A 22099-nucleotide genomic window follows, 5' to 3' on the forward strand; every position below is an offset into this window, starting at 1 on the left:
CAGAGGGGGCAGGGCTCTATTAAGATGACATCAGGGACAACCTCTCAACAGCTGCATGGGAGTGCCGTCTGTTACGGAGGACGGAAAATGGAGGGCAATACAAGGGAACACTGATAGACTAACAGCAACAAGGGGAGGAGGGCAGTCATCACCAGTCTAAGCATGTGCTGATTGAGCCTCGCTCCTTTTAACCAGCGGGCCTTCGGAGACCTGGTGGTTGGCAGCAGGGGGGGGGGGCAGCAGGGGGTCGCGGGAGCTTCAAAAAGCCCCCCGCGCTTTTATCGAGCAACTGCGTGTCACGGGGAATGCGTCGCGCTGAGACTCGCTTAGTCGTGGTGGGACCATGCTCTGATTGAGGTAACAGCTGGGATATGACATCAGCCGCCGAGCGCTGGCCGTGTTTTCACTCACTGGAGCAATTCTGCTCTTAAAAGGTTCCATCAGTGCCACTCCGGCCCAGTTTCAAGAGAGACGCTTTTCATCTCTTTGGCCGTGCGATCCGCCAGCTGGTCCGAGCGCCCCGATCGGCAAGAGGGACGGAGACACCAGAGTGCTGCACTCACAAGCGGCTCATTGTTTTTGGACGCTCAGACGTGCTCGAGTGAGATGTGAGCACTTATGCATATACACACACACACACACACACACACACACACACACACACACACACACACACACACACACACACACACACACAGATATAGTAAGACACACTTTACCAGTAGATACATTTTTTTCCATTTACGTCTACTCGTAAGACTGTAACTGAAACCAAATGGAACCTATCCGTCCCGCCTGTAACAAAATATGGGTTTCATGTGTTTTGGCAACGTTTCCCAAACTTTGGGTTGACCTCGGCTCAGGTACTTGTGAATGAATTTTCATGAGTGGCGCAGAGCTGCGCCGCGCTTTGGATTCAGCCTCCAGTCACGCTTTCCAACAGGGGCCCTTTAAAAACACTAAACTCAGCCTCCTCAAGAGCACACACTGTGATTTAGCACTTCAATATTTCGAGCATATATATATATATATATATATATATATATATATATAAAAAGAAAAGAATCCCTTTTCAACCCCTGTCTTCTGTCCAAGTATCTTTCCACTGTGACACCGAGGGACCAATTGAGACAGAAATCTATTTGCGCTGCTATGCTGTGTGCATAAGTGCGACTGCTACGCCGAGCAGGAAGCGCACATCGCCTGGAGTGAGTAAATCACCAGGGTGGAAGAACAGAATGGTAGGAAGAAAAAAAAAAAAGCAGAAAACAGGCAAAAGGCAGCTACAAAGCAGCTTATCACATTTAGCATGTGCTTATTAGGCCTCGTGCCTCTGCGCCGGCTGCTGAGAGATTGAGTTGAGCTATTTGAACTGGTTCAGACTGATGGTGAGTCTGGGGTATTCTGATGAAATGCAGCGACATAGTCAAACTCACGAGGAGGCTTGCTGTCTGGGCTGCTCTCTGAGTAAACGGGGAAGAACCAAACACCTCGGGAAGATCAGCGTTTTGATACGTATTTGTCTAGAAGCACCGTGCGCATTTGACTGAAACCCTACAGGAGCTGCTTCGTATCAGTTTGGCTAAGAGCGATTTGTAAAGTTAGCGTCGTAGTGGCCTCTAGTAGCCGTGGTAGACAAACACCCACACCTGCCTGGTGGTACACCAGGAAGAGCATTTTGTTTCACTTCATTCCCCCAGCATGACATCATGTTATAGGAGCAGTTAGCAACGTTGTCCACACTGATCAAAGAACAGTATAGTTATACAAACGAGCTTTTCTACTTCCTGTTGCTATTTGAATTAATGTACCGTAGCGCGGTGGCTAGCTACCGTAGGAAGGTGACATTTCCATTAGTTATCCGGTCTACTGAGCCCTGATTGGTCAATACTGTTTCTGACTGGTTTGCAGAAACAGACGTTTAACTTGTACAAGCAAGCTGCCGCTAGTTTCATTAACGTTTCAGTTCAGTTACAGCTGGCAGTTACTGTACATTACTAGTAGTTACTAAACTTTTGTAAGAACTAGTTTGTGTGGCTCAACTTGTATCAATTTAGTGTAAATCTACAATTAGTCCAAACTCATGTGATGGACTACAGGCCCCAAACGCAGCTCTCAATGAGCCTGGAATTAAAAGTTAAAATTGGATTCAGTTATTTTGAAATGCTTGAAAATGGATGTTTTCAAAGGTGTCCCAGAATGTTTGTGTGAGACTCCTCATGGTGTGTCTCTGAAATCACCGATCGTGATGATTGACACGAACCAAGAGTTAATGTATGTTTTCATCCTTAAAATAGGAAAAGTCCCTGTTCGTCTTGTTCCCCAGATCAATTCACTTAATTAGCCTCCAGAACCTTTACATTCTCCTGATTCTCCTGCGTGTGGGTCGACGCTGTGGGTACCGTACAGTAGTTCTGCCCCATCAGCTTTGAAAAGCCGTGGCAGGTTCTCACAACACGCTACCCGTCCTCTGAAGCCTGAAGGGAATCAACAGCATTGTGACTGTCTCGGCTCACCTAAGCTCCTCTTTGTTTCCTTGCCAAAACGAGGGCTCAAAGAGTAGTCGCATGTTACTCCGGTCCATTCTCACGTCACTGCCCTGTCACACAGAATAACGAGTTTCAGTCAGAGCCGCGGTGCTGTACGAAGAGAGAGAGAGGGAGAGACAGAGAGAGAGAGACAGAGAGAGAGGGAGAGACAGAGAGAGAGTGAGAGAGAGACAGAGAGAGACAGAGAGAGAGAGAGAGAGAGAGAGCGAGAGAGAGAGAGAGAGAGAGACAGAGAGAGAGAGAGAGAGAGACAGAGAGAGAGAGAGACAGAGAGAGAGAGAGAGAGAGAGCGAGAGAGAGAGAGAGAGAGAGAGCATGGAGTTCCTCGTGGCATACAGTTACCCAGGATGAAGAACACGATTAAATATAATGAGAGTTTTGTCTGTGGTCTTTAATAAAAGTAGTTCCTGTTAACCCTCTAAACACCAAACATTCAGTGTATCCTGGCTGGAGGTCAGACATCAGTGGCTGAAAGTGATTGATGTTGATCAGATGGTTTTCACCATTTGCTCTAACAGACTACACAGTCGTGATATGACTGAGATTTACTCAAACCCATCCCAACACACACACACACACACACACACACACACACACACACACACACACATCTATTCGCCCGTCTGATTTAAATCTCGACGCTACATTTCAGACCTAATCTGGAGCTGTAAAAGAATATTCCTAAAATGCTCTTCTTCTCTGCCCACTTTGATCTGAGGAAAGTTTTTGCGAATTCTGTGTGTTGAGACCCCCCCCCACCCCCACCCCCACCCCCACCCCGCCACCGTCGCACCAACAGCCTCCGTCAGCCCCCTTGCTTCATTAGCCGACCTTTAGCCACCGAAACAACAATTAGGCCCGACCGCTCGCTCGCCCGGCTCGACTGTGCAGCGAGGAATGGCCCCCCCGACTTAACGATTGGCTAAAGAGACCTGACAGCGGGTTACAGACACAGCTGTAATTGAATACAAGCTCTAACAAGCCTTTGAACAGGAGGAAGAAATATTTCATAAGCTTGATGCAATTTGGTGGATGTGTGTAATGAAAATAATGAATGTGATTCCCTCACATTTCTAACTTATAATTGATGTTTTCTTTTTTTTTTCCCTTTTGGAAATCATAAAGCAGATGGAGAACGACACAGGGAGAGAATGATTTGAAGATTTTGATCCCTCTTCCCTTTCGATGTGGCGGAAATGATTTCCTCAGCATTTTGCTGCTGTTTACATACTAATTTGTTGTGTTTTCGGCGTTTATAACAAGACTGATGTTTTGCCATTCGAAATATCCGCTGGTGCGTTAAACATGGGGTGCTTGACGAGCTGCTTATTATTTCACGGACGGTTCACATCCCGGGCTCCACGCTCCGGATGAGGTTAATTGTCGTGGTGCATGTGCGTCGGGCTTTGCCGTCCTTTCTCTGATGCCGCTGGAGGCCCGAGCTGCCGAACCCGTCCTGCCCAGCCGAGCCTTCGTGTGCGTTTCTAGAATACGTTCCAAGAATTCCCGCCGTTTCTAAAACATGCACTAATCAAACCACGCTGAAAACAAACATTTAGATTATCCAGCTATGCCCGTACACTCATTTTTGTGAATAATTCAAGCTGTGTCATTTGCAGGGCGCTCGGCAAATACGCTCGCTGTGAAATTTGCAAAAAAGTTGGATTGGAGTGAGGGGAAAGTTTCCCTCCACTCGCTGTGGCCGAAATTGGGACGAGGGGAAATTGGATATCAAAGGCTAACGCGATATCAGAGTCCGGTAATCAGGACATCCACATTAGACAAATGTCACAGAGCGAGCAAACCAAAGGCCTCAAATGATGAATTGGACCAAATTACACAGAAAGAAAAAAAAAAACAATCAAATATTAAATGAGGGCACACCACTTTCCCCTCTCTGACATCAAGGGTACACTGCTAGCAATCACACGACTGAAATGTTCATCATTGCCTCCATTTAGTGTAAGAGTAATAAAAGACATGTCAGAGCTGGGAGAAGAAGCCCAGCCCGGCCTCTCATTACCCACGGAGGACAGAGAGACTTTTGGGCCTAATAAGGACACGATTTAGGCAAATTAGGGCGTTATGATAATGGGGCTGCTGATAATAAGGCACTTTTGCTCTTGTTTGTTTTCGTATTTTGTGGCATATTTACCCTACATGGCCACTGAGGAAAGAAAAGGGTGCATGGGATCGGTTCTTCTCTTTGATTTTTAATTCTCCGAGTAGAGCACCCTTGATGTGTGCTTTGAATCCACCGGGGATGAATCAAGATGGGGTCTGAATTTTTAAACAAGGTCCTCCTTGCATCTGATTTTATGGGATTATCACTGTCTGTGTGTGTGTGTGTGTGTGTGTGTGTGTGTGTGTGTGTGTGTGTGTGTGTGTGGGGGGGGGGGTTGTCTATGGAAGCAATTACCTGGCAGAACTTAAGTTTTTTTCCAAAGTAGGTTACTGCCTGAAAGTTGAAGGGAAGTTGGTGAAGGAGCAATTGGTTTTGACACAGCAGGTGATGCGTTTAGTTTAGTGCGTTCATAAACAAAGAGTGAAGAATACCGCGCTGCAGTGCAAGCTCCCAACAACAAACCCCTCTTTGGATCTAATCTAATGGGATGGTAGTGGATGCATTTACACATAAGTTCAGTAAGCCGACTCATGTGCAATGGATTTATTATGCAGTCAAAAGTTGAACAGTTGATATTTGCCGTCGAGGCTCTGACCTCGCCGATCCCTGCAGGCATAAACCTGAGGCCAGCACTGCAGACTCTGGAGAGCCTACAGGTGGATGCTAGAGGTGGAGCCTACAGGTGGATGCTAGAGGTGGAGCCTATAGATGGATGCTAGAGGTGGAGCCTATAGATGGATGCTAGAGGTGGAGCCTATAGGTGGATGCTAGAGGTGGAGCCTATAGATGGATGCTAGAGGTGGAGACTATAGGTGGATGCTAGAGGTGGAGCCTACAGGTGGATGCTAGAGGTGGAGCCTATAGGTGGATGCTAGAGGTGGAGCCTACAGGTGGATTCTAGAGTAGATGATAAATGACCATCGCTTTGCAGAAAGGGTTTGAGTTTGCAAAAGTCTACTTAAGTACATCTTATGACTGTAGCAGGAATCCTAAGAAAATTGGGCAATTTTTCAAAACCCAAGACTAGGATTAGTCATCAATGTTGATTCTACAATATCTGTGCATGGCAACCATGGTTTGGTTTTAGATGTACCGTGTATTGCTAACTGATCATGGTCATGGCAGATAAAGTGTGCTTAAGGTAAGGCAACTAACAGACGCGGTCAGGAATCATTACGGCTAATAAAAAGGCAAATTAATTGCAGGTGTGTGACAGGATGCAAACCAGAGAGTCAGAGGTGCTATGAACCCCTCCACCACCCGGACCTCCAGACCCTCACTGTCTATCTTGACAGATGAATGCCACTCTCTATCAAGAGGTGACGAATTGTCTAGTTTTGGGCGAGAGGCAATTCTGAGAGCGTTGTCCCAAACGGCCAAAAACAACATCCGTTTATGTTCAAGTGACAAAGCCCTCTAGTGGGCGACAGAAATGATGGCCGCTGTTCGTCTGGAGGAGGAAGCACTGCCACCGACCAACAGTCAATCCGCTGTTCTTTAACCTTGTCTGCGTGGTTACTGTTGTAACTATGGCGGCAGTGATTGTTGGAAGGCAGAGACGAATGACATTGCTCTGCTTATGTGGTCATCAGATCAGGACATACCTCAACGTGTCGCTGTTGCAAAATGATGCATTTTATGGTTAATTTTAGGAAGACTTTTAGGAAACTATACCGCTAGCTAAGCGTCTCTCTTACTATTTGCTAAGCTCAGTCATGCTCTTCTGAATTGAGGACTGCAGTGAACACGGTAGCCTTGGTGGAGCTTTTAGCGTTTGCATCGCATTTCCTCATACGTGGAGTGGGACAAAGACAGAATAACATGGGAGACACTGCAGCCACTTTGCCATCGTCAAAAGCACGAGGGAGAAGACGGAATTAATTTGACAGTGAATAAGTGACAGCAGCTCCCGTCCTTTAGCGCCGCGCCGCTTTCTTCTCCTCTCCTACCGCATCCCAAGTCACTCCTCTCTCTAATTGCACGGCGGACATCTCTGAGGACGCTGGGGAATTTCACCCACGATCTGGCACAGATTAACAGTCCCACTATGCTTTGTTGCTGCTTTATTTGCATGATAATTAGTTGGTGGCAGTGTGTATTCTAATTAATTTATTATTTCACAAACATAGGTACACAGGGAGAGGGAGAGACAGAGCAAGAGAGGGAGAGGGAAAATAGAACAATGTGCATTAATTAAAGTGATTAAAGGATTGACTGAACTTTGCCTATGATGTGTTTATTCAATTAATAAGCAAAGTGGCAGATGACTGTTTGACTTTTATAACGATTAATTGTACCGTTTCCGTTAATTTAGGCTCATTCATCTTACACTCATCCTCTTAAGCCATCACATCAATCTGTACACGTTGTTCCTGGAGAAGCCTCCAATTCCAAAACACGCTCCGACTCTGAAATGTATGAATTACAAGTTGACTCACTTATTATTCTTAAACACCAATATACCAATCAGTTAGTGTTTGTGATCATGCAGAATTCAGAGTTAGATTCATAAAGTCATCGTAGAATTTGACAGTTTTGTACTCTTTGATTGTCTCTCAACAGCTCTGAACGTGGCGACAGCTGAGTCAGCGGCTCGCAGCTAACAGCGCTAACAGTGCTAACAGCGCTAACAGTGCCAACAGTGCTAACAGTGCCAACAGCGCTAACAGTGCAAACTATGGCAAAAGTGCTAACAGAGTTAGCTCCACTAGATCTTTTCATAGATGATAGTTGTTTGATGAGATATTATACTCTGAATCCCGTATATAACACCTTTAATGTCCTGATAATATCCTGAAATGACACCGACGCCAAATTATTTTAATAAATGATGTGCCAAAAAATAAAAGCAACCGATATGCTATACTAGATACACTATGAAGGGCAGTAAACTTGACTCCATGTGCCCATCATTAAACTCTTGTCTCTGCCTCACTTGTCCTCTCCTTTCTCCTCTCGCTCCTTAAGTCTGGGACAAAGGGCTGCGCTACACCCTCCTCCACCTCCTCCACACCACCCTCGCAAAGGCCTCTCTGAGGGGCTGCACACACCGGGGAGATGGAGCAGTTTGAGATGAGTGCTCGCAAAATCAAAACACCTCTTTATTGTCCGCCTCCATCTACGCCTTATTCCCACTGCATTGTCCAGAGGAACAAAGGGAACCGTCTCTTTCTCTGATAGAAGCCAGTGGCTGGTAAGAGGTTTGATTTGAGTGTTGGGGATGCTATTTGCCTAGAGAAAGCCCGAGGACGAGGGCCGATCGCGCTGGCAATAGAATCGGGCTGTCAGCTGGCATCTAGCGATAATTGCTTCCCATGGCAGGACCCCGTCGGCCGGGAGAGGAGCAGCGCAGTGTGGTGAGCCGACGCGGGAATCCATTTTCACCGCAGCCCGGTCATAATTGTTTCCCGAGCACGAGGATACTTGTTGCCAATCTGCGTGAGGGCCAAGCTCTGATTGACACCCATTGACCAGAGAGGCCGGGGGATGCGGGGAAGAGATGGAGAGGGGTTTGGAAGGCCTTGAGTATCACCGGGATTGTCACTCAAAGATTAGAAGGGGGGGGGGGGGGGTGATGGGAAAGTGAGTAGAAAAAAAGAAAAGAAAAAACAGAGAAAAGAGAAAGAAAAGGGCCAAGATGTCCATGATTCCAATGTGTTAGTATAATTATCCTGTTTCCTCTCCGATTGTTTCCTCTTTCATTATTAATCCTTTGTAAATCCAGCCTCCTCCCTGGTGGATGATCATTTACACAAGTCAATAAAGCAGTAACCCTGAAAACAAGCAGCGCGGCCAAACCTAATGATTTTCTCAGCACCATGCTCTGCAGGGGAAAATGTATATTTTATCCACTTTAACCTGCAGGAGAACTATTGATTAGTAATTGATAAGACCATCTCTTTAAATAGACACAGATGCCTGTCTCGCTTCATCAAAGAGATCCTTAGCGCTGATTGTGATCACCATAAGATGCTCTGTAGCTCAATTTGCTCCCGGCAGGAACAGCTCGCTACCCGAGAGCCGCGGCTCCACTTCTTCCGTGAGACGGCTCCGATCTATTTGGCGAAAGCACCCGGGGAACTTATCACTCACCTGTCCGAAGCTAATTCCGCCTGGTGTCAAGCATGGAATTGGATTTAAGGACAGAGGAGTCGCACAGGTCCGTCTGCTGTCAGCGGGTCCCGGTGGCCCCTCTCTCGCGTGTCACTTCAGAGCCTGGTGAACATGCGAAAATTCCTAAAGCGCCATCACAGGCTATCTGAGGCCCTGGGCAAATCTCTGATGACATGCTCTATTCCCCATGTACCCCCGCGTCTTTGGACCAGGATCGCTGAGTGTCTTTAAGCAGAAGCAGCACATTGTAAACGGAACAGGAAGCCAGCGGACATCCCCGCCCCTGTGACAGTGATGTCCTATTATCTGTCAGGCCGACACGCAGGTGAGACGCACCGTGGGTAGGGTTCGACTCCATCCTCAGTGATACACCACAAGAGGAAATGTTTACATATGTTCCTACGAACCATTTACAACATGTAGGTCACATCTAAAATAACGGGGAAGCAGTTTCGTATTCCGGGTTGGCTGTGTCTTACCGTTCAGAAAGCAGCGGCTACAGCCGGGTAATTGCTGCGGTAACAGTGTTGTTTAGAGACTGCTCGGGGTCAAGGGTGAGAGATTGCACTGAAATATTGTTCCTCGAGAAGAAATGGGCGCCTCGGTCGTCGACCGCGAGCCCGCTCGCTGCTTAGCCGTGAGGCATTCAAATTGACAGGTCTCATTATGTGTGAACTCCCCGATATTCCCCATCGCATTCCGCGGCCTGTCAGTCTCCACCTGCCTGTCCATCTCGCTGCCGCGTCCCCTCAGCACCCGCTCGCTGACAACCACCCTTCTCCTCGCCCGCTTTTTAGGCTGGGAACGAGCTGGAGAGAGAGAGAGTGTGTGTGTGCGTGTGTGTGTGTGTGTGTGTGTGTGTGTGTGTGTGTGTGTGTGTGTGTGTGAGGGAGGGGTGTGTGTGTGTGTGTGTGTAGGCAGTGGCAGGCTTTATAGAAAAAGGGCCCAGCTATCTGCTGACAATCTGACAGGGGTCCTCTTGTAAACAAACTGCAACAACCTAACCTATAGCATTGTGCTGCAAATTAGAAGGGAACTCACACTTCACATGCATGCACAGGAGGCTACATATAAATATAAGCAGGTGCATAGAAGCACGCACACACACACACACACACACACACACACACACACACACACACACACACACACACACACACACACACACACACACACACACACAACTTAAGCGTGATGGTGCCACAGCAGAATCTTAAGTACCTTATGCAAACTGTATGTTTGTTGGAGGCACAGGCAGAGCGCTGATGAGTGGCTCATTATGGCAACACCAGCACTACACACTGGGTATCGCATAATCAAAGCCTGGGGGTACGTATTAATTATCCTTTTGAATAGTGATGAAATTTTAAAAAGCTTCTCCTTAAGGCTCACATCACGGATAGATGAAACAAAGCGCAGCACAGCTTGCGCGCCCAGCCTCACATGTGTTTTTACATCTGTTCAGGATATTTCAATTTGATGCTCAACAAGCTGAGACCGAGATTAAAGGATAATAACGTGTCACCCTCCACACAAGCATCTCCTCCGGAGCGAGTAATGGCACATCAGCAGGCAGGCGGCTTCTGGAGGGGGGGTGGGGGGGGGAGCTAGCTAAGAGCCATCACAGGCGAAGTCGATCCAGTCACGCGTGCGTCTCCTGCTTGTCTCCCAGTCAAGGTTGCTGAGGCACTGTCTCCGTCTTTCTCCTCACGCGTACCAGTTGACTGGGAAACGAGGGTACGGGGGGAAAGAGCAGACAGGGGAGGGGGGAGGGGGAGTTGTGTCTTCTTTTTAAAGAAAGCGTTGTCTTTAATGAACATGTTAAAAGAATGTTTCACCATCTATAATTTATATGGTAGGGCTTCGTCTGGGAAAAGGGGCTATAGCTCCAGTATGCACATGTGAATCACTGATCATGACGGTACAGAGGATCCTGAACACCTGCTTTGCCGGAGAGGTGTGCCTGCTCCCGTATACAGAGGGACTCGTGGGATATAGAGGCATGGTGAGCATGAAGATATTTGGTGGCAAATTGTGTGAGGAGCTGCTGATTGACACTCACCGACCAGAGATAGGAGGTGATGGACGCGGAGAAGAAAGGCAGTGATGGGACAGTGAGGGAGGAAGCAGATGTGTAGTCTTGGTGGAAGGATTGTGATTCTGTTTAAAGCCCCAGACGGTTGCAAAAACCCCGCGAAGGGGCGTGTCTGATGGTGTGACGTCACTTTGCCCGTGCGGAAACCCGTGACCCTCAATGATGCATAAAGCGTACATCAAGCTTAAGGATTTACTGTCATTTTTAAAAGCTCTGGAAACACTTAATCCTACTTTTCCCATAATCATCCGTTTGACCCTCCCTGCCTGATAAATGGCCATGTTGCAGCCTAAAGGCCTTTACACACCGGGGCTTTTATGCTCCGATTAAAATTAGCACATTAATAAATCTTTTTTAACTATTATTTTTGTCATGTATACCTTCACAAAGACGATATTACGTGGGGAAAAAGCAACATTATTCCATATATTTTTTTGTATCTTTTCCTCTGCGAATGAAAGCATCAACCGATCACTTTGGGCTGAACGGACATATATTAAAAACGTACACTATAGTGTACAGTTTGAACAGTTGAAATAGTTAACTTAAAGTAACGGATAAACAGTTGAAATGGTTAACTTAAAGTAACAGATAAACAGTTGAAATAGTTAACTTAAAGTAACGGATAAACAGTTGAAATAGTTAACTTAAAGTAACGGATAAACAGTTGAAATGGTTAACTTAAAGTAACAGATAAACAGTTGAAATAGTTAACTTAAAGTAACGGATAAACAGTTGAAATAGTTAACTTAAAGTAACGGATCAACAGTTGAAATAGTTAACTTAAAGTAACGGATAAACAGTTGAAATAGTTAACTTAAAGTAACGGATAAACAGTTGAAATAGTTAAGTTAAAGTAACGGATAAACGGCTGAAATAGTTAACTTAAAGTAACGGATAAACAGTTGAAATAGTTAACTTAAAGTAACGAATAAACAGTTGAAATAGTTAACTTAAAGTAACGGATAAACAGTTGAAATAGTTAACTTAAAGTAACGGATAAACAGTTGAAATAGTTAAGTTAAAGTAACGGATAAACAGTTGAAATAGTTAACTTAAAGTAACGGATAAACAGTTGAAATAGTTAAGTTAAAGTAACGGATAAACAGTTGAAATAGTTAAGTTAAAGTAACGGATAAACAGTTGAAATAGTTAAGTTAAAGTAACGGATAAACAGTTGAAATAGTTAACTTAAAGTAACGGATAAACAGTTGAAATAGTTAACTTAAAGTAACGGATAAACAATTGAAATAGTTAACTTAAAGTAACGGATAAACAGTTGAAATAGTTAACTTAAAGTAATGTATAAACAGTTGAAATAGTTAACTTAAAGTAACGGATAAACAGTTGAAATAGTTAACTTAAAGTAACGGATAAACAGTTGAAATAGGTAACTTAAAGTAACGGATAAACAGTTGAAATAGTTAACTTAAAGTAACGGATAAACAATTGAAATAGTTAACTTAAAGTAACGGATAAACAGTTGAAATAGTTAACTTAAAGTAACGGATAAACAGTTGAAATAGTTAAGTTAAAGTAACGGATAAACAGTTGAAATAGTTAAGTTAAAGTAACGGATAAACAGTTGAAATAGTTAACTTAAAGTAACGGATAAACAGTTGAAATAGTTAACTTAAAGTAACGGATAAACAGTTGAAATAGTTAACTTAAAGTAACGGATAAACAATTGAAATAGTTAACTTAAAGTAACGGATAAACAGTTGAAATAGTTAACTTAAAGTAATGTATAAACAGTTGAAATAGTTAACTTAAAGTAACGGATAAACAGTTGAAATAGTTAACTTAAAGTTACGGATAAACAGTTGAAATAGGTAACTTAAAGTAACGAATCAACAGTTGAAATAGTTAACTTAAAGTAACGGATAAACAGTTGAAATAGTTAACTTAAAGTAACGGATAAACAGTTGAAATAGTTAACTTAAAGTAACGGATCAACAGTTAGCTTAAAGAGCTAAAAGAAATAGGTAGCCTACACTGTTCAAGTAAGAACATCTGCCACTCCAAGCAGTAGTATGACTTTACGTGCAAACAGACGGGTTGCAGGTTTTTTTCTCCCTCTAATACGTGAAATATGAAACCATTTTTTGCAGTTGAACAATATCAAAAGTCAAGGAGCCAACCTCCATGACAACCTGCATCAGACCTCCTTTGGTTCAGCAGAGCAGCATTTGTCTGGATGTCTCCTTCTATGACCAGAGTGGATGATCTAATCGCCTGCTACTGCTGCTGTAGTAGATACACCCTCGGTGATGACAGCACGGGTGAGCAGGTGAGGTCACAGCCAATTGTCACTAATAGGAGCGAGATCAGTCGCAGCACTGGCAACTGTGTAGAAACTCTAACCTTATTATTTACAAAGCTTGCACCTCGAACCTCATCAGTCTCAAACGGAGCGTTGCCTTCAGCTGAGCGGAGATTATCACAGTCAAAATAGAAAGAAGAGAGGGAGAAAACAAGCTATACTGTAGCTGTCAAAATTTCATCCTGTCTGAATTTCTCCTTTACAAGTGCCTCGCTATATGTAAACACACCCACACAAAGACACGTGCGCAAACACACAGCCACTCAAAAAAAAAAAAAAGTACACGCCTGTGTGCGCACACTGCAATTTCTGCCAGTGAAGGATGTTGGAAAAACCTGTCAGACTTTCACAAAGCAAAAGCAAATTTATTTATTTATTTGAGTTCAGAGTAATTACAGGCATTACCGCGGCGCTCGGCTGTGACATCTCTTTATAAAATCAGGTTCAGAGTGCGCCAGGTAGAGACATGCCAGGGAGGAATTGTGACTCTTTTCCTCTTCTAATCTCTAATCAAATTAAATAGGTGAGCGCTTTTTCCTGCTCGCTCTCTCTCTCCTCCTCCTCCTCCTCTCCCTCCCATCACATGAGAGGAGAGGGAGGATAAGCTTTGCCTGAAACTGCCAAGTGCACTAGATGTAGATACCGTGAAAAATTCAGCTTGTCAGCACTTCCATAATTTTTGGTCCTGAGGAATTTTTCAATATGACTGCACGAGTACACATAACAGCCGCTTAAGAAAAAAAGAAAAAAAAAAAAAAGAAACACACCAGAGCCAAGGATCCAATTGAAGGTATTTGTTTCCATTTCCGGCTATTTGGCAAAGATGAGACTAGATAAATATGTGATTCATTCCTGCCGAACACAGTGGCTTCTGTGGAAATACGTTACTCCATGCCTCTTTTTCTTTGACTCTAAATAATTGAACAGAGAGAGAGAGAGAGAGAGAGACAGACAGAGGAAGGCCTCCGCAGGGTTCATATTGAGTTTTTTACTGACTTTTTCCCCAACATCTGTTCCTACCGGCACAAAGATTCACACTCGCACACGGATCAGATGACAACGCGGCTGTCTGAACAATCGCGGCTTTGAGCATCATTTGACAAAGTAAGCGAGATGAAGACGAGCGCAGGTACAACATGGTCAGACTCCGCTGGGTTTGCAGATGCTCACGCTCCTCCTCTAACAGGAGCACCACCGGGCGCCCCAGGGCCCTGACAGAAAAGATATGACATATTTATATATATAAAAAAAAAAAAAAAAAACTCGAAGGAGGGGGGAATGAAAACAACTCCCCCCCCCCCATGAAGAAAGAACAAAAAAATAAAAGTCTGTGTTTTACATCTCTTTCACAACGACAGCTTCAGGGACAGTTTATGTGCGGGAGACAAAGACACTTTGACACTGTCAGCTTCTGTCACTGAAGCTACCGATGGTTGCTGGCGAGGCGTCGCTGCAGCAAAGCGGCCTGCTCGTCCCGGGCGCGTTGATCTGTGTGCGAGACTGTGAGACGGCTGGGTCTTTTGTGTGTGACTTGATGTCTGGAGGCCTTTATGATAATGAATGCTAGGTCTCCCCCCCCCCCCACCACCACCACCACTAAAACATATCAATAAATAAAACATAGGAACTCCTCCGTTGCGGTTGATTCACGCGCGGGCCCCCCTTTTAGCTCGCTGCCACTTTAAGGGAACGCGGCTTAGCTGCGATACAAATACACCATCATAAACACTTAAGATGAACAATCCACCTGAGACCCAGAAAGCAGCCCTTTAATCCACGGTGAAGGAGAGCTATACATAATTAAGAGAGGAAAGTGTAAAGATATAATTGCTACGTTGTTGATAATCTTGATTACCATTATTAAGTAGCTTTTTTAAAAGATACATGACTCTGAGCCATATTTAGAGGGCCTAACTTATTAATCAGGCAGCTGTTTGCAGTAGCTCTTCAGAGGAATGCAGCAGTAGAGGTACAGTAATACGAGTGTGTAAAGGGGGGGGGGATGTGTTATTTTACGCTAAATTAATTTGTTGAGATTAAACATGAGAGTATAAAAATCAACGGGCAAAAACAAGTAGTGCTGACAAGGATCAACACAATCAAAACCCATTATAAATCAGTGGCTACATGAAAGGAAATATTAAAAACTGACTCACTGTGGGCCTCTCAAGTTCCCCTTTGTGACGTCGTCATCTCTGGCAGAACTCTTTGTTTCTTTGTGTTCCTGCTCCGACTGCAGAGGTCACGGTGCGGGTCGTACCCCCGAGGTCTGAGGTTCCGCTCTCAGGTGCTGTCTGCCGTTCCGGGCCCGGCTCACCACACGGCCGTCCTCGGGCTGCCGCCGCTGCTCTTCAAACACCGCATGGAATATTAGAAGAAAGAAAAGAAGAAAAAGCAAACATTGATTAGTGAGAAAACAACTGGCAGATGTTTATTTCCAGATGCAGAATATTTAGCGAGAGAAGAATTTAACGGAACAGGAGAAGAATATTTAAAGGAGCCACGATAAAACATATCAGAGGACCAATGACCGTGATTCATCCGATGGTCTGAACATTATTAATTATCTCGGCTTCCATTAAAATCTGGAACTCCCATTTCCATCAGATCAGAGAACGATGTTGCAAAAAAATGGAAAGAACTTTTGAACTAATGGACTTAAGTTTAGTACGAGGAAACTGAACATTCTGAAACCTGACCGCAACATAGATCTGAATATTAATCACAAAATGTTTCTGCTTTATTGGACTTAACAATCTAACATTTTCCCTCCACCATCATTCAGTTATGACCTCGTGGATCTAAACCCGTTAAGAGTGTCACATCTAGAAGGCACAGAATTCAACGTGTCGTTTATGTATCTCGCTCCACGGCCTTCATGCCCAAACACAGCGGCTCTTCAGGGTGTTGAACGCAGCACGTTTGGGCTCCAGCCTCTGTGACGATGCTCGTCATCATAGTCACACTGCCCTCCACTGGTTGAAGCTCATATTACAACAACTGTGCTGAGGGTAGAGTCAGTATTGACGTTCCAATTTGGCTAATAGCGGTTCAGAAAGGGGAGGGGGGTTTGCTGGAGTCAGGTGTGATGGAATTATTGAAGACGGTTAAAGACTTACGATGTGCCACGGTCCAACTTGTCCCCCACAGTACATAAAGTATAACTCGTGTCTCCATGACTCTTTTCCTCTTTCTTAATATCCACTCTCTCCGTCTGAATAATGACCACTCCTCTGAGAATAGGTCAACGTCACATGTGGGTCATCGTGCTTCCATTCTGTCTGCCAACATGAATGTGTTTCAGTTCATAAAGCAGCATGAGGTTTATGTGTAACCGATTAGAGCAATATTACACTCCACGTCGCTGAAACACTGGCTTCCATTAATTGGAGCCCTTCTCTCCTAATATGTGGAAACGCAATGACGGCTGTAACTTGTTGCGTTGCACACATGGTTGTCATTCATTTAATAACACACTTATTCCAGGTCACACTCTTCTGTCCGCCCAAGTGCTGTGCGGCTTGTCAGATAGTAATTCACAATAGAAAGGAAAAATGGAAACACCAGCATCCATGTCGACCCTTCTGCGCTCATGAACATATTAAAACATTCTTTGTCGAATTCGTCCAATCGTTTTATTAGAGCGGACTCTATATTACATTAGTCAGTCAGTCAGTTGGATTTATACATTCATGTCGGGAAAAAAACATAATTATCATTTTTATAGGTTAGTTAGGAGAGTGAGGGAAAAGAGGAAGAGTGGTCACTTACTCATCCTCTTTATCTGAACTATAGCGGTCTTAAAATGCTGTGCTGTGAGCACTGACTACAGAAAATACTCTACTAACTATACTGAGTTATACTTAACTATACTAAATATGTTTGAGTGATTTATGGCCCTTTAGAGCAGCAGGACAGCCACACGACACGAGCGTTCTGTCACTTTAACAAGTGACGCCCAGGTGTTTCTTTTCATCCGCTGCGCCTCTCTTGCGTCTCGCACTGCGCTTCCCGTTAGCTTCCATGCACCTGTTTGGGGGCGGGGCCGTCGTTCCCGCGGCTCCGCCCAGCTCAAACCCGGGTTTAGGCCTATTTAGCGAGCGTGAGAGAGACGTGCGGGGCCTTTCATAAAGAATGTTTTACACTTCCTCTAAAGACAGCATGTCACAGCCTCATGTACTCCAAAGTACTTTTACAAAATGCTCGTGTGAAACCAGAAACCACAGAGTCTGAGTACACGAGTGGAGGGCTGAGAGAAAGCCCGCCATCCCATCTGCAACACACGCCTCTGTGACACACACCACTGTGACACACACCACTGTGACACACACAACACTGTGACACACAACACTGTGACACACAACACTGTGACACACACACCACTGTGACACACACCACTGTGACACACACCACTGTGACACACAACACTGTGACACACACCTCTGTGACACACAACACTGTGACACACAACACTGTGACACACACCTCTGTGACACACAACACTGTGACACACAACACTGTGACACACACCTCTGTGACACACACCTCTGTGACACACAACACTGTGACACACACGAAGACTGTTCACCATCGGCGGAGGTGAATGTTTGAGTTTTGCTCGCTTTCACGGAGCTGCGTATGGTTCTGCTGCATGTGAGGCCGCCCGGGTTCTAATTGCTAGAATGATCCCTCTGGGCTTCTGTCAATCGGCGACGCCCTCTTTGCAGCACTTTGGTAGTGAAGTTTATGGGAAAATGTGGTGCTGATTTGTGCTGATTTCAGAGTGCATGTGGCTGGAGACAGAGGCAGGCGGTCCTCCAGACTGTTCAGTAGTTTAATTGCTTAACGGTTATTATGCCAAACAATGTGAACGTGATATATTGACGTGTGAAGAAGGTCAGGTCTGTTCAACAGGGTTGGAGCCTTTGAGGTCATGTCACATGACGTTCGCTCAATATTCTCACACACTTGTCGGCCTCTCTGTGTCTCGTGAAACACGGACACAAAAACACTGGAGGCCGGTGGAGTGATTTTCCTGCTCTTCCTGATTTTGTGACAAAGCCTCCTCGCATTTCCTTTTTGAATTACAAACATTGAGTAAACTTAAAAGTCACATCCCTCCTTGTTATTGACAGACTCAAATATACCACTGAAGTTATAATTAGTGCTCAAAGGCTGAATTATGTCCACTCATGTCTTTCCTTTTTACACCTAGAGAAGACTTCCCTCGGAGTCGTGCTAGTGACTCGGTTAACTCGTCTGACATGAACCACATTATAGCGGTGAAAACAGCGTTAAGTGATCATGAAGTGAACTTCTCTGGTGAAAAAGTTTAGATTTTTTTTTTTTTTTGCGTGGCTGACGGAGAGGCCTGCCTGGAATAATGAGCGCCTAACATCTGGGAGGCAAGCCGAGGGTAGCCGACTCCAAAAAAAAAAGCCGGTCATGTTTAGGATATTGCCGCGATTGAAACCAGATGGCACTGAGAAAACACACACTTTTCATTTTTCATTACGCTCTCATTCGGTGGAAGTCCTTGAGATTCAATGCCCCCTGCTCTCCTGAAGACGAGGTGCCTGCGACGCGTCTCTCAAAGGACTCTATGAGGACACGCTGAAGCTCGCGAGGAAGCCGGCGACTTATCCACGGCTCTGTCGACAAACTTTGATGAAAAACGGATCAGAGCGAAGATCATCCTCTTCATCCACCGACTCAAAACGCCTGGACCTGCAGAGGAACCGACGCCGCTGGAACAGGAAGCCCTCCATGCACCCATGTAAAGTGCAATGCTCGTGGCACGTACAGCCCCAGCTCCCCCCTCCAGGGGCCAGGATGATGGTTTGGCAGGGGGGATGGCAAGGAGCAGGTCAACACGAAGGAGCCGGAGAGGGTGGGGGGGGCAACGCAGGCGGGAACAGTCAAAAGAAACCCGGAGAAGTCTTTGAATCCAGTGGAATTCCTCTCCTCCTTCCACGGCTCCTCTGGGAGGCGTCAGGAGCCTGTGGAGAGAGCGAGGTAAGACGGGGACTGTCAGGAACAAAGCTTCGAATTCACATGATATGTTTAGCTAAAAGGGTGAAAGAGAAGTGAATCAAAGCTTGGCGGGGATCAAAGAAAACGCAACAATAAAGTCAAGGCGGTTGCCATGGGACCAGCAGGAGATGCATATCATTTTATAAAAGTTGCTCGTCGGCTCTGTCAGATGTGGAGGGGATTGATTGTTATTGTTTGGTGGATGAACTGCCGCCGGAGGGGGGCGAGGAGCACGGAGGTCACCGTCGCACAGCGAGAGGAGCGCGTCTCCTCGCTTGTCTTGAACAGCAGCCGCCTGTGATCGGAGTCAGAGGCCGCCGCAGAGGCACCTTCAACTCACGATTCACAGACGGCGAGACAGACGCAAAGACGACTCTGTCAACCCGGTAAATATGTTATCGGCACAAACCACCGATAGGCTAAACATTTTTGTTTTGCATCTCACACCGTCAGAGGTTACGATCATTGCTGCCGTTTGAACGTGAAATCAAATAGACCTAAGCTGTTAACGGGAGACTTTCATTTCCATTGATGCGCTGTAAATTTCAAACGCGCAATTGTGGCATGGAATATGCTGTTGTTGTTATTTTGTTTCAGGTTTTTAATTCTTTGAAGGGTTAGTTTAGCTAAATTACAAAAAAAAAAACGTATCCAGCCGTGCAGATCATTTCAGTTTTATGTTTTGAATTAAGCAAGTCTGAAACTTCTGCCTCCAACCCAGAACAATGCAGGTGAATTAGCTTTAGCTTTCATGCTCAGAGTATTGAGATATCACAATACCCTCGTTATCCAAGCATGTCGGAGAACTACGGTGGCCTTCAGGGAACGGACAAAAATGCAAAAAAAAGGCCCCGTCTAAAGCCAGTGTTTGGTTTGTCCATTCTGGGCTACTGTAGAAACGTGGTTTCTACAGTAGCAGTAGTGGTTGGTAGTAGTGGTTGGACCCGCTCCCAATGTAGATATAAATAAAGGGCTCAATCAGAGAAAAAAAAAAATGATTACATAGAATAACAAATAAGTAGAAAACATAGTTAAGATATTCCATTTCTGCCAATAAATCCCCTATAATCCTACACACTGCTCCTTTCAGACTTAATATCTGAGACTGAAAAATAAAAAGTTAAGGAAATTAAAAATGCTCATCAAAATTATCAGAAAGCAAGTCAAACTTATGAAAAAAGTCAAATTTGTACTGACTAATTATTAATAAATCAAAATTATGACGTAGGTCAACATTTTGGCTTTCCCTCGATTGTTTTTATTTTCATCTTTCATTTTTCTTTTTTCTCTTCACGGCTTCCAAACTAATTGTCATACAGCACACGGAACAAATACATCTTCTGTTCCAAAATATTCTAATTATGTCTTCATTACTGACAATTAATGGATTTCCATATGCACACATACCTGCAGAAAAGCAGCCAATTTGATTGACATGACAATGTGCATGTAATTATCTGCTGTTTTTTTATTTTTATATGCAGGTTCCTGTTAGTGTGTGCACGTGCATTTCTTCCTAGTGTGTGTGTGTGTGTGTGTGTGTGTGTGTGTGTGTGTGTGCTCGTGCAGAGATGAGTCCCGACTGTCTGCTGCTCTCTCAGATTGCACCCACGAGAGCTCCCAAAATAACAACAAAGAGCCCTCAGTGGGTCGGATGAAAGCCCTGTCACCAACCATTTCAGCACCGAGAGTCTCCGCCCCTACTGTACCTCTGAGTGACACCTCACACATCACATGGAGACAGGAAGGGGAGGCGGTCTCTCGTATTTGACCGCAACAAATATTTCCATATGTTAATGAGCCTGTCGCTGGCTTTTAGCGAGGGGCCAAATGGGTTGTGATTGAGCTGAACGGCGCTGTGTTCCATATCACGCCGCTGACGTTCACACACTCTTCAGTCAAAGTTGGAAGTTGTGAGCGATCAGAGAACAGATGGGAATGTTTGTCTTTTCTTCTTTGAAGAAGAACACATTTTGGGAAAAATATGCTTATTTCCTTTCTTGCAAAAAGTTAGAAGTTAGATGGTTGTGCCTTTATTACGCAGCCAAAGCCAGGAGGCCGTTAGCTTAGCTTAGCATAAAGCCTGTAAACAGGGGGAAACAGCTAGCCCTGCTCTGTCCTGTGTGCGCAGGATTACAGCTCTCAACACCGCTAAAGCTAATTAGCGTGCATGCTATTGCACGTCTAATCTGTACACAAACACAAAGGTAACAAAGGACACGTGGTGACTGCTACGGAGGACAACCTGCTGGTACTCCTGTAGGCTTGTCATCACCATGTGGTTGCCAGGCAACCAGAGGAGACTCCAGGAAGTCACTGCTCTTGGCTTTTACCTAAATTCAAACATGTCCTTCCCCTTAAAACAACATCTTTGCATATTTCTAAGTATACAGGTAAACACACATATTAATTAGTGAGATATAGAGGTGTTTTCCCCCTTGGTTCCAGGCTTTATGCTAAGCTAAGCTAATCACCTCCTTACTCCTCAAATATGAGAGTGGTATCGTTTCTTTTTTCTAACTCTCAGGGCAGAAAAAAAAAGCAAATAAGCATATTTCCAACACTGCGGAACAATGAGGTCAAAGGTCAAACTAATCAAGAATCATATGTGGGAACCCAAAGAAAAGCAAACAATCGATGCAAATCTATGATGAATCACTGAAACATTAAAGAACAACGACCATAATTACTGATCTGATCTCAACATCTCAATTGGAGCTCTATTAAACGGCCCCAAACCAGCAGTTAAATCCATGTTCTACTCCTGATGTCGGGCCTGAAACGCTACAAACAGCAGAGAAGGACTCCATTGTTATTTGTAACCGGTAGAAGCCCCGGGGTTATTTTTCCTCCGCCTTGAA

The sequence above is a fragment of the Cebidichthys violaceus genome, unplaced genomic scaffold, assembly GCF_023349555.1.
Source record: "Cebidichthys violaceus isolate CVI_PGR_0920_01 unplaced genomic scaffold, fCebVio1.0.p SCAF_222, whole genome shotgun sequence".
Taxonomy (NCBI): Eukaryota; Metazoa; Chordata; class Actinopteri; order Perciformes; family Stichaeidae; genus Cebidichthys; species Cebidichthys violaceus.